Genomic DNA, 14,174 nt, shown 5'->3' with positions numbered 1-14,174 from the left:
TATTTTTCTACTGGTTCTCATCCCCTAGTAGGTAAGTGTTGCCCCTGGGAGTTTATGTGTTAAAATTTCTCACTATGATTGTGGATTTATATATTTCTCCTTGTAGATGTATCAATGTTTGCTTCATGTGTTTTGAAGTCATATTATAAGTAGAATCTAGAATTAGAATATTTCGCTGGTAATTTGGTGTTTTTATCATTATAAAGTGACCTTCTTAGTAATGCTTTTTGCCTTAAATTCTACTTTATGTGATAATACCTACCATGGGATAACTTAATTCCATTATTTCAATCTATTGGTATTCATATGTTGGACTTTTAAAAATTTAGTTTCACAATTCTTATCTTTTAATTGGAGCATTTATTCCATTTACATTTGATCTTAAAGATATAGTTTGATTTAAATCCACTCTTATGAAATGTGTTTCCTGTCTGTCTTGCCTATGTCCCACCACCCCCTGGATTTTTGTCTTTTTCAATCATTCTATTTTGGACTATTAGTTGAAAGTAATACATTTTTATCTTTTTAGTGGTCCCACAAGGCAAAACATGCATTGCTGACATATCAGAGTCTAGCGTGAAGTAATACCTTTACTCTCTTCTCAGATGATGTGAGGACTTTAGTACACTTGAACTTCATTTACCTGCTTTGTGGTTTGTATGCTAGCATTGCAGTGGATTTTAGTTCTAAATATTTTTAACTCCACAAGACGTTTACCACTTTCTTTGGTCTTCAATCATTCCTGCATCACTAAACTTCGATCAACTTGAAGATCATCACTAGAATTTCCTTTGTGCAGGTTTATTGGTGATAAACTGTGATTTTGTCATCTGAAAATGTCTTTATTCCTTCTTCATAAATATTTTTGTTAAGGGTAGAATTCTTTTTTTTTTTTTTGGCTGCCCCGCACGGCTTGCAGGATTTCGGTTCCCCTACGAGGGATTGAACCCAGGCCCCAGAAGTGACAGCCCAGAGTTCTAACCACTGGACCGCCAGGGAATTCCAACTTTGGCATTCTTTTAGCCCATTTCATCACTGTCTTTTGGCTTCTCCTATTGCTACTGTATTTCTCACTTTTTTAAAAGTAAGTGCTGCCACCCACCCCCTTTTTTCTTTTGGTCAGCTTTTAAGATTTTTCTCATTGTTTTTAGTTTTCTACCATTTCAGTACGTTGTGGACTTCCATTTATTTATCTTGCTTGACATGTGTATGGTCTGCTTGAATCTGTGGACTAATGATTCTCTCCGTTTCTGGAAAATTCCCAGGTATTACATCATACAAATTAGACTCCTCCCTATTGTCTCCTCTCCTCTGGGACTCCAATTAAACACACCGCAGGTCTTCTCACTGTATTCCTTAAGACACTCACTCTCTTCTGTTTATTCCCCACCTCCCATCTGGTTGTCTTTCCCATCCTCATTCTGTATGATTCCTTCTAATCTATCTTCTCATTCACCAACTCTCTTAAACTATAGCTAATCTGCTGCTAAACCCCTCCAATGACTTCTAGAATTCTATTTAGAACCTAGTTCACTTGTTTTTTGGAGTCTGATAATGCTAATAATGAAGTCTCTGTGGGTCTGTTTTGTGTTTCTGATTGTATGCAATACATTGTAATTGCAAATTCATTTGTAGAAATAATTTGATGCATAAGAGGATTTTTGTTTGCTTCTTGTAGACATCTGGGGTACTTACAAATTTCAAGATTTTTTGTGTTCTCAGTGACCCATGTGACATGAAGCCTGGTTAAATAGATTGATGAGTGGCTTAATTCTGGTTCCCTCTAGTTCCTAGGACATTAACCTTTTGAGTTCCAGACCAAAATGGGGATTTATAGGAAGGTTCCCACCTGGGCAAGTCCTAAACATGGACTTTGTACCCACAGCCCCAAAGTGCCATGAATATGCAGCTGTGACTCTTAGCTTCCTCCCTAGTTTGGCAAATTGGAGACAAAAGCGATTGTGGGGAATTCCCTGGTGGTCCAGTGGACTAATGATTCTCTCAGATGATGTGGAAACCGTGCTTCCACTGCAGGGGGTGCCGGTTCCATCCCTGGTTGGGGGAACTAAGATCCCACATGCTGCGCAGCACGACCAAAAAAAAAAAAAAAAAACAGCTGTGGATGCTGGGTTTACCATTCTAAGCTTGTACCTTTTCCTAGCTCTCATCTCAGCTGGAAATTCTTCACTGTATTAGTAGTTCTTTTTTGACTTAAAGGATTATTTTGGTCCAGGTTTTTTGGTTGTCTTCTGTGGGAAGATTGGTATAAGTCATAGAGTTTTCCATTTACCAGAAAGAGAAAATCCTTCTATTATTATTATCTCCTCCCAGAGCCCATAATGGTTAAAATTCTTTGAAAGGATAAAGAACTGTTCTCTATTCTAATAATATATCAAAACATGCATCTTTGATGTTGAGAGTAACAAAGAGAAATGAAAGGAGATTTTATTTCATTTATTTATTTTGGCTGCACAGCATGCGGGATCTTAGTTCCCCGACCAGGGATCGAACCGGTGTTCCCTACAGTGGAAGCACGTAGTCCTAACCACTGGACCACTGGGAAAGTCCAAAAGGAGATTTTTAGACTCGCCTTGTTTTTGCCTTCTTTATCATCATAATAAAATAGCAAAAGCTGTGACTTGAATAAAGCATTATGGTTAACAAATATTTTCCAATAAAAATGGTAATCTTTAAACCAACTCCTGGACTTTATTAACACTACCCCCCTTCTTTGCTATGGATAGGTCACACTTCTTGACCTTATTTATATAAATGCTATTTCCAGCTCTTTTTCAAATTGTTACCCCTAAGTCTTCTTGGGTACAAACACAAGCTCCTCTGTCCATATATCATCTGACTTAACATGCTCGACACCGTTGTGTGGTATTAGAGTACTCATTTGATAGACATGGAAAATGAGGCTTAAAGAAGCAGACTGCTCTAACACGAGCCCCTGGATCCAAATCCAGTGTTCTCCACACCCTGCCATTTCACCTGTTCATTTTGGGCAAGTCATTTCAAGGGCAGCCCTCCTCCTTATTTTCTTAGAGTAAAATGTGAAAGGGAGACAATGCAACCACTACAGTCCCCCCTCCTGTTCTGATACCTTCTGGAAAAGACTTGGGCTTGTTTAGCTGGTGGACTTTTGTAGCAGTTACATAAGAAGTTCAGGGAGAAAAGTGGGCTGGACACTCTCTTTTGGTGGTTGGAATTCGAATCTAAACCTCCTCTCTCTGCTCTGCGGAGGACCACCCTCATATCTTTTGGAATGATGATGGTTTAAACCATTTGCATGTGTTCCACTACGCCCATTTGTGGAATGCTTTGACATTTTTTGACGGAGAATAGTATCTACACATCCAGATAATTACGGCAGCATATGGACAGGCTTGTGAGTGAGGCATATGATGAGGCTAATAAATTTCATGTCTTAGAAGGATAAGTTTTCTTAAGAGAAGAAACAAATGAAGCTCTGCAGAGTGAAATCCTCTTCATCCTTAAAGAAAAATCACGCATGTTCTCACTTGAGGATGTAGTGAAAGGAGTATCTGGAATCAGGAATTCTGGATTCAGTCCTCTGATATTAATTAGCTTTGTGACTTTAAGTCACAGATTTATTTGGATTTTAATTTTCTCCATTGAAAAATGAGGATGAAATGAGATGTTGCAGATTCTTAGTAAACTCTTGAATTACTCTTCAAATGTAAATTCTCATCGTTTTATAACATCCATCTAGACACTGAATAGATTAGTGATGGGGGTGAGGGGTGGGAGGGGTAGCCAGGGATGCAGGTTTGCTCATCTTCTCCAAAGGAAGGAAAGGAAAGAGGTAGAGAGAAGAAATGAACATTTTAGGGCACTTCTTTTGCTTCCTATAGTATATTTACATTTGATAACCAGGTTTCCGACTGCCTGCTCATTGAAACACTGTAAAATATTGGGAAAAAAATGGAGATTTAAGCCAGATGGACCTGGTCCAACCCCTATCTGTGCCACATGTTGTGTGAGTGCCAAAACTGCCTAACTTCTCCGCGACTGTCTCTGTATCTATACAATGCGGATAGCCTTTTAGGGTAATTGTGAGGATTTCCTGAGACACCTTATGAAAAAGTACCTAACAGTGCTTTGGACATTGTAGATGCTCAATAAATTCAAGTTCCATTCTCTCTTTTCTAGAGGGGAATTGCTGCATGTACAAATTTAATTGTGTTAACCTTTTATTGAGTGTTCATTGAGGCCCATCAATGGAATTACATACGGAAGGGGAAAACAAGTAGAAAACCTCCATAGAACTTTCTGTTCTGTGATAATTATCTGGGGGAAGTAATGTGCCAATTAGACTAAAACAAGAGGGAAGCTTAAATATTATCTGAGTGATTTTGAAAACTGTGTTATACAATAAAATAATAATGTACATTAGGTAACACAGCTTCCAATTCATGCCGTTCCATGTTTCATTGACTCTCATCATCCTCTAGAACTCAAATGTAGAACACTCTTCCTTTCAAGGATATGATTTGCTGTGTAAAAGGAAAAAAAAATAAAAAGCAGGCAAAACGATGTATCACTGGCCTTCTTCCTGCCAGCTTTCAAATTATCCCCATTTAACCTCAGAACTATCCAAAGAGTAGCATCCTTCGGCTGAAATTTCAGCTTACATGTTTCTATAGCTTCCCAGCTGAACTGTCATTTGCATGCCTCTTAAAAATTAATTATTAAAACCATTTCCATTAGTCTTTTGCTTGGCCTTCATGCAGTCATTTTTCTTGTGCTGTTTAACAAGTGACAAACCACCATCATTAGCTATAAATACACGGCACGAGATACGGAGAGAAGGCATATGACTCATGCTGGACTGTTCCCTAGGGCTAACCCAGTGATGACTGTATTCTGGGAAGTGGTGTCAGGTCCACTCTTAATCTACACACAAATTCCAAAGCAGCTGGCCATATGAAGAGAATTCTCTTGTCAGTTCCTTCTACTCCCCCTGCTTGGTTCAAGGTATTGGGACACTTCATTCACTTAGTCTGTTGGTAAATTCCTTCTTCTACCTGTCCATACTCCTGGCTGTCCATCCACCCATCCATCCATCCATCCATCCATCCATCCAGTAAACATTATTCATTACCTTACCAACCACGTGCTAACGCAAGAGGCCGAAGATCAAATAAGAATGTGTTCCTGCCCTCAAAAAGAACACACCTGCAGGGAGCCTTCCCAGGTGGTCCAGTGGTTAAGACTCCACCTTCCAGTGCAGGGGGTGCGGATTCGATCCCGGTTGGGGAACTAAGATCCCATATGCCAAGATCTCCCACATGGGATGTGGCCAAAAATTAAAAAACAAAAAAGCAAAAAAAACACACCTTAAATGTGGGAGAGTTGGACAAATAAATGAACTGTTATTACAGTGTAGTAACCTCTATGATAGAGGAATGAAGTGAATGGTCTGGATGCCCGGACAAGGATATCAGGGAAGACTTCTAGGAAAAGATCGTACCAAGAATGAGTAAATGCCATTAAAATAAAGATTCAGGAGGGTGTGGGAGCACTCTCAGTAGAAGAACAGCATATGCAAAGGCACAGGACTGCAAAACAGAAGGACTCTCTGGAGGAGTGGACGTGGTTAAGAATGGCTGCATTGGAGAGATCGTTGAGGTCAGTGGCCAAAGCAGAGAGTGAGGAAGGTGGCCTTACACTAATGGCGGTCAAGTCGTGCCCTTCCCATGCTGCGAGGGACGACTGGGGAAGCAGCCTAGCAGGTGGGCTCACAGGCATGTGCCTTATGTTGGGCTTTGGTGAAAGATTTCTTTTTAAAGAATATGTTCTGTTATAAGAAATATTTGAAAACCACTGGTCTAGATAATGAAGCGTCTGTGCTAAGTCAAGAAGTATGGTCCTTCGCCTCCAATGTGCAGAAGCCTGAGTGACAGAGACGGTCTCGTTTCTGTCTCATTCCCCACAGGACAGTGAATCTCAGCAGGAATGAGTCTCAACACAAGTTTAGATCATGAAAAACCTATGGGCTGTTTTTAACAATACAAACTACAAGAAGTGAAATCTGACAAAACTGGCTGATGGAAAAAACGAACAAACAAAAACAACAAAAATAAAGAAAGCTGGCTGGTAGAACATGGGTTAAAATGTAACAAAGCACTGCTAGACAGGTAAACACAGTGCAGGATACGCTGTAGGTGAAGGAATCTACTCATTTGGTAACTCACATACCCTCCTGACTCTGGTAACCAGCAGAGAACACGCAGGGTGTGGGAATTTACCATCTATACTTTCATTAATCTGGTCATTGAAAACCTAAAAATTGAGCAGTTATAACACTCACAGTGCCTTATGTCCAAAGTGAGGTTTTCCTTGGCTCCAGGTACCACTTTTACTTGGAAAGTCGGGCTGCCAGAACATGATTTAGTTCTCTTTAAAAGTCGTTGCCAAACAAAATGAAAAATATAGATACCTATTTTATAAGCCTTTTTAAAAAATAAATTTATTTATTTTAGGCTGCGCTGGGTCTTTGTTGTGGTGCGTGGGCTTCTCACTGCGGTGGCTTCTCTTGTTGCAGAGCACAGGCTCTAGGCACACAGGCTTCAGTAGTTGTGGCACATGGGCTCAGCAGTTGTGGCTTGCGGGCTCTAGAGTGCAGGCTCAGTAGTTTTGGTGCACGGGTTTAGTTGCTCTGCGGCATGTGAGATCTTCCCAGACCAGGGCTCGAACCCGTGTCCCCTGCATTGGCAGGCGGGTTCTTAACCACTGCGCCACCAGGGAAGCCCCCCATAAGCCTTTTAAAGTTAGGGGGAAAAGCCTTTAAAACCATATTAGAGCACATTACGATAAATGCCCTATTATCATCTTTGCAATAGGAACGATGTCAGTGCTGCTGGAACATGGAACTCAACACTTCCATCAAACTTCATATATTTCAAAGTATTCATATGTTGGTTATTTTACATTCATGACCCAAAAGGTAGAACATGTGACTGAGGCTCAGTACACTCATATAATAAATGCATATCATCAGTGACTCATGCTAAGGGAGAAGGTATAGTATCCAGGTCTACTGAATTCTACCCCAGTGTTTCCAAACCCCAACCCCTGTCCACCCCACATCAATAACTACTTTATAAAGGATTTTCTAAAAGGTACAAACTTTCCCTTATGAGATAAATAAGTACTGGGGATGCAATGTACAGTGTATAGCTAACACTGCTGTATGGTATATTTGAAAGTTGCTAAGACTGTAGATCCTAAAAGTTCTCAAGGAAAAAGCTTGATTTTTTTTGTTTTTTGTATTTATAGGATACGAGGGATGTTAACTAAACTTATTGTCGTTATCATTTCACAGTATATGTAAGTCAAGTCATTATGCTGTACATCTTAAACTCATACAGTGCAGGACGTCAATTATACCTCAATAAAACTGGAAGAAAAAATAAATTAAAAAATAAAATGACAGACTTAAGCAAACACTCAAGTCGGTTGCCATCCACAAAATGTTTACATGGTTCTCTGATGTGGTGTGTTTACAAAATTATGAGAGTTACAGCATAGGCTCTGTCCTGACCTTGAGGCTAGGCCTTGTTCTTGACTTCTGGAAATGAGAAGAATCTTCCGTCATTCCTCCCTGCTGCCTCAGTTAACTCCCCCATTTACCCACGCCTATTTCTTGTCCTGGAACCAACTGACCGCAGAGTCAGCACACCTTGTGAGTGTTCTCATCCCAAAGACGCACACTGTTGGGCACAACTAGGTAGGGAACCCAGTAAGTGGTCACCATAGTTACCACTTTCCCTTGCTGACAATGTTCATTCTTCTTCACCTTCCTATTTCCAGCTATCCTCCAGGGCTACCTAAAAGTCCTACCTGTTTCGAGAAGCCTCTCCTAACTGCTCCGCTGCCCACACTAGTGTCTTCTTTCACTTATCTCCTCTACTATTGTTTCCCTTCCCCAGACCATTTAACTTTTGGATCCTAGCTTTCTTGTAGGTTGTTTTTTTTCTTTTCTCCTTTTTAAATTAATTAATTTATTTTTTAGCTGCATTGGGTCTTCATTGCTATGCACGGGATTTCTCTAGTTGTAGCAAGCAGGGGCTACTCTTTGTTGCAGTGCATGGGCTTCTCATTGCGGTGGCTTCTCTTGTTGTGGAGCATGGGCTCTACGCACACGGGCTTCAGTAGTTGCGGCACGTGGGCTCAGTAGTTGTGGCTCATGAGCTCTAGAGCGCAGGCTCAGTAGTTGCGGCACACGGGCTTAGTTGCTCAGCGGCATGTGGGATCTTCCCGGACCAGGGCTCGAACCCGTGTCCCCTGCATTGGCAGGTGGATTCTTAACCACTGCACCACCAGGGAAGTCCTTGTAGCTTGTTTTTCAAAACGTGTTTTGAAGCCAGAAACAATGGATTCAAATGCTAGCCCTGGATCTATTCGATTTTGAGTTAACTTCTCTGGGCCTCAGTGAGAAACAAGGATAATACCTCGTCAGGCAAATATGAGGACAATTAATATACCAAGTTCTTGGTTACCCCCCCCATCTACACACAGTAGGTGCTCAATAAATGTTGAATTGAAAAGAAGGGCATGAGCTGTGTTTTAGTCTTCTTTCATCTCTCATGTAACCTCGTATGGACTACAAAGACAGAGCTAGATGAATGTTAATCACTTTTCCTTATTCATAGCTGACAGCTCACCTCTGGTCTCAGGAAACCAAGAAAACATGTTTTGTTTTTGGTTTTTTTTCCCCTTCACAATTATAATTAGCCCACATGAGTGTCATCACAGCCAGGGTGGTGGTAATACTTTTTTATAAGACTCATTTACATAATATTTTGACATTTATAAAAGGTTTCTTAACATTTATTATCTCATTTGATTCTCCCAGTAACTCCCTGAATGTTGGTAGGGAAGGTATCATTAAATTTTATATACTAGAAATCTGAATTCAGTGTGGTTCACATTAGTACCACTTTACCCTAATTTACAGTTTACAAAGCATTTAAAAAACCATTTTCTTATTTGATGATTACTTAAGATCCTAAGATCTTCCCAGACCAGGGCTCGAACCTGTGTCCCCTGCATTGGCAGGCGGGTTCTTAACCACTGCACCACCAGGGAAGCCCCCGCATATTAGTTTTGTAAAAAGGAATCCTTTAATTAATGTTGTGTCAAGGTCTCCAAGACCACCCTCTAGTTCAATGACTCACAGAAGTCAGAAAAGTGGTTATGCTGACAGATACAATTTATAGCAAAACGGTACAGGTTAAAATCAGCGAATGTAAAAGGCACATAGGGAAGAGTCCAGGAGACCAGGCACAAGCTTCCAGCTGTCCTCTCTGGAGACGGTGCGTGGACAGACAGCAGTTAATTCTCCCAGAAATGACGTGGGACAACACATATAGACTCTTGTCAACTGGGGAAACTCACCTGAGACTTCATGTTCGGGGCTTTCAGTGAGGGTCAGGTCTCACAGGCATGGAGCATCCACGTGGCTGACCTTAGTTATTCAGTTTCCAGCTCCTCCAGAGATCAAACTGATCCTGCTACTGCAATGCCCACACCAGAAATCACTGTTAGCATAATCTATCTGATGTGGCTCAAGGCCCCAGGTAAACACAGGCACTCACAGAAGGCAGGATATTCCAAGAGCTTAAAGGTTATCCCCCAGGGACTTGGTCAACGGGCAGACTTATCTTTGGAATGTGCAGGGTTTGAGTAAGCCAGACTTGCTAAGTCCTTCACTGCACACCTGTAAAACCATTCCTAGCTTACAGGCCACAGACTTGATTTGACTGGAGACTCTAGTGCTAGGGTCATGTAAGTTACTTTTTTTTCCCCCTGTTACTTCAAACATTGCTGTAAGAAACATCCCTATGGATGTCTTAGTGTATAAATACACACCATAGTGTGGGAATAATGACATAGGTAACTTCTTTCAGAAATAAAAACATGAAATTAGAAATATGTGACTCTCTTTAAAAAGGAAATCAATCTATAATGCTTATCACTTGGACTTAAAAATTATGTAATTAGGGCTTGCCTGGTGGCACAGTGGTTAAGAATCTGCCTGCCAATGCAGGGGACACGGGTTCAAGCCCTGGTCTGGGAAGATCCCACATGCCGCAGAGCAACTAAGCCCATGTGCCACAACTACTGAGCCTGCACTCTGGAGTCCGTTAGCCACAACTACTGAGCCTGCGTGCCTCAACTATTGAAGCCCACGTGCCTAGAGCCCACGCTCTGCAACAAGACACCACAATGAGAAGCCCGCGCACAGCAACAAAGAGTAGCCCCTGCTCGCCGCAACTGGAGAAAGCCCGTGCACAGCAAGAGATCCAGTGCAGCCAAAAAAAAAATAATAAATTTATAAAAAATAAATAAAATAAAAATTATGTATTTAGATGTAGGACTATAAAATCTCAGCCTTTCTTAATAAGGAAAGTGAATTTACAACTAGTGAACTAAATATAAAATCTGTGTTAGATACCAACAGATTAAAGCAAAGGTCTCAAAGAGATATTAAATTTGAGTATACATATTTTATCACAAGCAACATGTTGCTCTGTTGTGTTATTCTGCTATTAAATGTGAAGGAACGTCTTTTGTCAAATTAATTTGTACACAAATTTTCTCTTAATCTGAACTGAACCTTCGTCTGAATGAATGTCAAAGTTACGCAATGTCTTACATAATTGTGGAAAGTCAAAGCATGACCAATGTAGGAGACACTGGTAGTTCACAAACTGTATTTATTGTTAATATCTTCAAAGGTAGCTGGATTTAAAACAAAAAATATTAGACTTTTTTCTATCAAGAGCTATTTTTTTTTTAATCAATGAAAACATCAGTGTGATTTCCCAGATTTTGGAAAAAGCACTTCAATCTTCTACTTCCCTGCTACAAATGTCTATAACAAGCTTCAAGTGTTCAATAATTTCTAAACCTAAGTATGATGCAGAACTTTAGTGTTGTAAAAACTTACATGTGGAACTGTTGTTATAAACAATGTGTAATTTCAATTTTACTAATGAAAAAAAAGTTGTGGCTCGTGGGCTCTAGAGCGCAGGCTCAGTAGTTGTGGCGCACAGGCTTAGTTGCTCCGCGGTATATGGGATCTTCCCAGACCCTGGCTCAAACCCGTGTCCCCTGCATTGGCAGGCGGATTCTTAACCACTGCGCCACCAGGGAAGACTCTAAATAGACTGTTTCGAGTGGAAACGAGCACTACTTATTCTTGCATATTGGTCTTATATCCCCAAACCCTCAACTTTCATATTAGTTATAATACTTTGTAATTTCCCTTGAACTTTCAAATAATTTTCTTGCCCACTAACAGTAATTGTTTCTTACTTTCCAATCCATATGCCTATTTCTTCTTTTAATCTTACTGCACTGGACAAGATCTCAGTGCAATGTGAAACAGATGCACAGTAGCCATCCTTGTCCTACTGCTGACTTTAAAGGAACATCTCTGAAGTTATACCATTAACTCGTCATGTTAAACATGGGTTTTTAGTTATCGTTTATCATACTAAGGAAGCTTCTGTCTATTCATAATCTACCAAGAGGATGTTTCATTTGATTTTTTTTTAATTAATGAATTTATTTATTTATTTTTGGCTGTGTTGGGTCTTCGTTTCTGTGCGAGGGCTTTCTCTAGTTGCGGCGAGCGGGCGCCACTCTTCATCGCGGCGCGCGGGCCTCTCACTATCGCAGCCTCTCTTGTTGCGAAGCACAGGCTCCAGACGCACAGGTTCAGTAGTTGTGGCTCACGGGCTCTAGTTGCTCCGCGGCATGTGGGATCTTCCCAGACCAGGGCTCGAACCCGTGTCTCCTGCACTGGCAGGCAGATTCTCAACCACTGCGTCACCAGGGAAGCCCCATTTGGTTGATTTTTAAAATGAGTGTTGCACTTTGTTGTTTCCTCCTGCATTCATTGAGATGATAATATGATTTTTCTCTTTAATCTATTAATGTGCATATTATATGAAAAGTTTTTCCAATGCATACCATTCTCCCACTTTGGCAATAAATTTTACTTTGTCACAATGAGTGAATTTTAATTGGTGAATTTGAAATGCTAATTTTCAGGCTAGTTCAGCCATGTTCATAAGAGACTGAAGTATAGTATTTTTTCCCTCACATATCCCATTTGACTTTAGTATAATAGTTGAGCTTCCCCCATCCTTCCCCCTTTCTAAAAATTGTCTACTGCTATATTTAAAAAGATTGTTTCTTGAAGGTTTAACAGACCACATCATAAGCCATTTAGATCTGGTGGATTACTTGGGAGTAGATTTTTAAAAAGATTCAGATTTAGTGTTATTTTATATACACACAACGATCCTCATTTAAAAAATAACTAAAATTTCAAATTTATCCACAAAAATTCACAAGTTTTGTCATTAAAAAAAATCTTAACTATATCCTTATTCATATCTTATTTCTTTTATATTGTCTTTTTTTTTTTTTTTTTTTTGCGGTACACGGGCCTCTCACTGCTATGGCCTCTCCCGTTGCGGAGCACAGGCTCCGGACGCGCAGGCTCAGCGGCCATGGCTCACGGGCCCAGCCGCTCCGCGGCATGTGGGATCTTCCCGGACCGGGGCACGAACCCGTGTCCCCTGCATCGGCAGGCAGGGGACACTCAACCACTGCGCCACCAGGGAAGCCTATATTGTCTTTTTTATTGAAAAAAATTTTTTTTGCCAGGGTAGTGGTAACTCACCATAGATTAGTTTAAAACCTTTTTCCTTTTATGCTTCTATGTACTTTAATTGTTGCCTGCCCCAAATCATTAAGATATTCTCCTATGTTTTATTTCTCCTTTCACATTTAGACTATATTCCATATGGAACTGATTTTTCTGCCTTGTGTCTGGAAGGGGTCTAGATAATTTTTTTTTTCTCTCATATGGATATCTGACTCTGCACTATTTATTGAAAACACCATCTTTTCACCCATTGCAATGATGTCCCCTGGTCATAAATCAGATCATCTATATTTGTGGATTTGTGCCTAGGCTTTCTGTTACATTGGTCTATTTATCTATCCTTATGCCAACCAACTTTACAGCCATAATTATAACTATAGCTTTATAACAGGTCTTAATATCTGTTGGTGAAATATTTTCAGTTTTGTTGTTGTTCATTTACCTTGGATAGTCTTGTCCTTTGCATTTCTGTCAGTTGGTTGATTTCTCAACATCCTGCTGGGATTTTGATAACTGTGAAGTTAGACCTTTTCAAATTTCTCTCAATATTATGATTTTCTTTCAAAACTTTATTTTTAGGTATTTGATATTTTACGCTAGGGTAAATTGTATCATTTTAACAACTTCTATTTCTTTGTTTCTGACATAAATACAATTGGTCTCTGTATATTGACTTTGTATGCAGCAACCTTGCTAAATTATTCTGTTCATAAATTCCTTTCAATTTTCTATGCACAATAGCAGTTGTCTATAAATAGTGTTATTTCCTCCTTTCAAAACCTATGCTGTTATTTCAGGCCTCATTTCACTGCCTAGGATCTCAAATATGTTAAACAATAGTGGTTATTATTGCTATTAGACTTCAATGAACCAAACTTTTGGCTTTGTTGACTTTCTCTGTTGTATGCTATTTATTTCATTGACCTTACACCTTTTATTTTTCATTCTTCTTCTTTTTCTAGCTTCCTGAAAATAGTTTAGGTCATTGATTTTCAACCTTTTTTCTTTTCTAATATACACACTTAAGGCTATAAATTTCCCTACAAACACTGCTTTAGCTGAAACAAGTTTTGGTAGCTTTGTTACTGTTCACTTCAACATATTTAAAAAAATTTTTTTGACCCAGATATTGTTTTCAAATGTATTACTTAATTTCCAACCCCAAGTTGGGGTTTCTTTAGCCATCTTTTTGTTACTGGTTTCTAGCTTAATTCCCATGTTAGGGAATACAGAATGAAGGCTTTTGATCTTTCACAATTTGTAGAGGTTTGTGTTAAGACTCAGCAAAGGGTCAACTTTGGTAGATGGTTCAACATTTACTTGAAGAAATTGAATTATGCCTTTTTGATCACGTGTTCAGCATACATAAATTAGTTGACGTTTAGTAATGGTATTGTTCAGATCTTCTGTATCCCGATTTTTTTTCTTTTGGTCTGATTATTCTATCAGCTATTGCAGAAGC

The 14,174-nt window shown here is 39.7% G+C and overlaps 1 protein-coding gene across 5 annotated transcripts in view; it reads right to left on the bottom strand.

The window, feature by feature from the left end:
• Window positions 1–14,174, bottom strand: part of LOC307176345 (uncharacterized protein) — an 87,909-nt gene that overhangs the window by 28,406 nt on the left and 45,329 nt on the right. For 4 of the 5 annotated variants that reach the window (XR_013824722.1, XR_013824723.1, XR_013824724.1 and 1 more), the window contains exon 4: window positions 9,427–9,545. The exons of the other annotated variant lie outside the window; for it this stretch is intronic. The gene's annotated coding sequence lies outside the window, so the exon portion shown is untranslated. The remainder of the gene's footprint in view (window positions 1–9,426; window positions 9,546–14,174) is intronic. 5 annotated transcript variants of the gene reach the window in all.

This window comes from Stenella coeruleoalba (assembly GCF_951394435.1).
Source record: "Stenella coeruleoalba genome assembly, chromosome: 17".
In the NCBI taxonomy this organism is placed as follows: Eukaryota; Metazoa; Chordata; class Mammalia; order Artiodactyla; family Delphinidae; genus Stenella; species Stenella coeruleoalba.
This window is presented reverse-complemented; position numbering and strand designations above follow the sequence as displayed.